Below are 2,860 nucleotides of genomic sequence, written 5' to 3' on the forward strand. Positions count from 1 at the left end.
GAGGATGTCGTGGTTCGAATCTTGAGTGGTCTCCCAAAGACTTAGTTCCTAACTGATGGAGCTGTTTGGGAACTGAGAGAAGACCACTGGAAACATATCGCTGAAGAAGTACTGGGAAGCCAGCCTCCCGAGTACACAGCAGTTCAGATCCCCATTTTCTTAAGGACTGAGCAGGCAGCTTGAATTTTGTCCCTTTGAGTTCTCAGGGCACTGCTACTTCCAGTGAGTTACAACGAAGCTAAAGAGCCTCACTGCTTAGCAAGCCAGGCAGGGGTGTTACCACACTAGGCTGCCCAAGTCAGTCCTGCTCAGCATTTCTTCACGCATGCCTTATAAGATGGAGTTCTATCAAGACCCTAGCCCAGGAGCAAATCTTCTCTGTGTAGATTGCCTAGGAATGTTTATCAAAGCCAAAATAGATTTCAATCTCTCTTTATGAGAAAGGTAATCACTATTTGCATTCTGGATCCAGAGAAGAGGGTGGAGTAAGGCAGCCGGCCACCTGGCCGGGGAATTTGGGAGCTGTAGAAAACGGGAAAGATGGGAAGAGAGGAGGCAGGAGAATATTAGAAAATCAATGCAAAGATACACTGGCTTGTGAGTCCAGGGTTTGTCTTTAGCATCCAGATGATTTAAAGAGTTTCCAAATTGACAGGTCATCATATGAGAGAGTTGGGGGAAACATGTCAAAATACCAAATACCATATTCTTCCTTTTTGATATGTTCACAGTAGAAATGTTTGAAGAGGGGCTACAGAGATGCTCACTCAATAAAATGCTTGCTGCACAAGTACATGGACCAGAGTTCAAATCCCGAAGTAGCCACATAAACAACCGGGTTAGGCATAGGCACATCTGCACTCTCAGGCTGGGGATACTGAGAGAGGAGGTTACATAGCATTTGCTGACCGTATTGAGTAAGCCCGGGTCCCAGGTAAATGCCCTGTCTCAAAACATGGGGTGGATAAACATTTACTACTGGCCTCCTTATGTATGCACATTCATAGAGGTGGAGAAGGGAGGGAAGAAGAGACAGAGACAGAGAGACAGAGAGACAGAGAGATTCAAAGGGGAAAACAATTTAGTGTCTGTGGGGTATGTGTGTGTGTGTGTGTAAAAAGTTACACTTGATAATATTGAATAGACTAGAGAAAAACTGAAGGACCCATCTGAGCATGACAGTGGTATTCAGGAGACAGAGGCAGAACTCTATGAGTTCAAACCCAGTCTGGTCTATAGAGTCAGTTCCAGGCTAGCCAGAACTACAAAGTGAGTCCTTGTATAAGAACAAACAAACAAAAGAATTTCACATAAACAATCTATCTTACATTTCATAAGCATTTATTAGTCATGGGGAATTCAAGGTCAAAGGCCTATGAAAGTATGACCTATACACAATAGTTAGAAAATACAAGGGTTAGCAAATGGGCATCTGCGTGCTGCGGTGTCGATGTGTTCTATGACACCGTGAGTTCTTCAAGACCATCTAAGTAGGAGGGACAGTATTAGTCTTACGGTATTTCAGCTGTTCTGTGGTTTACTACAGCAATAAGTCAGTTTGGATCTATCGTTCTACAGATCACATCTATATCTAGTTTCATGGATAGGAAAGCACGATGGAAAAGACCTAAGACTCTAAATCACTGCACACTGGGCCACTCTACTATAACCTCCTGAAGTTTTCCACTTAAGTTTTCTCTAGGTTCATGGAGTTTTCCAAGAGAGGGTTAGTTAGCTGGACTCTTATCCAACTCTCTGAAGACTGATTGCTGCATGCACTAAAACTAAGGCACAGAATCAGCTCTTTGAAGGCAGATGACTCTTGGAAGATTAGAGGTGTCTTTCACACGGTGTTCTGGATCTGGGTGGCCTCGAGCAGTGCCAGCTGAGAGTGGAAGCTTCCTCTCACAGCTTGTCCCTTAGCTTCATGTCCATGGCCCCAGGTCAGGTTAAAAAAGACATTCACTTACCCTGCCAGATGTCAGCAGATGCTATGCAGGAGGGAGGGGGCGGAGCTTGGTCTGTGGCCTCCTCTCAGAAAGTTAACAAGACTTCCTTTCTCACCCACCAATCCTCCAAAGAGGGTATGGGGAAAGCCAGGGAAGGCTCCAGAGTTGAAGCTCCCAAGCTTCTCAGGCCAACTAGAACATTACACATTGAGTTGGAAAATCGAGCTCACGGGGACTACAGAACACAATTCTTTAAATTCCATACCATGTTAGATGATTTTGACCTTTTGATGTAGATTGTTCAGTTGACAATTTCATCTGTGAATTTATCACATAATACTGAATTCTGCAATTTTATTGAATCCAATCCATTAAAATATGTCTCTTTTTCAAATATACACCATCATACATTTCCAAATAGCCCTCTATTGGGCTCAACTATTTTTACTGTAAAGTTGTATATCTACATCACAATCTATAGGTATTTTGCTATCTTTTGTTTCATAAAATTATGGCCCTATAAGCTGAATAAAAATCCTGCTATCCTAAAGTTTTCAATGCTTTCATTCTTCATAAATACCCAAAGCTTAGCACTGACAAATATCATGACGAACTTAACTTATCAGCTTGATTTCCACGTAGAGAAGTTTTTAAGGGGGCTACAAAGATGGCTCGGTGGGTAAGAGCACCCACTGCACAAGTATGAAGACCTGAGTTCAAATCCCCCTCAAGCATGTAAAAGTCTGGGTCTGTTTGTATACACACACACACACACACACACACACAAACACACACACTCATGGGAGATGCTGGCTGCTAGTCTCGCTCTTGGTGAGTTACCCTTCCTGGGGGGATTAAAGCAAACAGTGATAAAACAGGGCCCATGATGTCCTCCTTTAGTCTCCATGGGC

This window comes from Mus caroli, chromosome 3 (genome assembly GCF_900094665.2).
Source record: "Mus caroli chromosome 3, CAROLI_EIJ_v1.1, whole genome shotgun sequence".
Taxonomy (NCBI): Eukaryota; Metazoa; Chordata; class Mammalia; order Rodentia; family Muridae; genus Mus; species Mus caroli.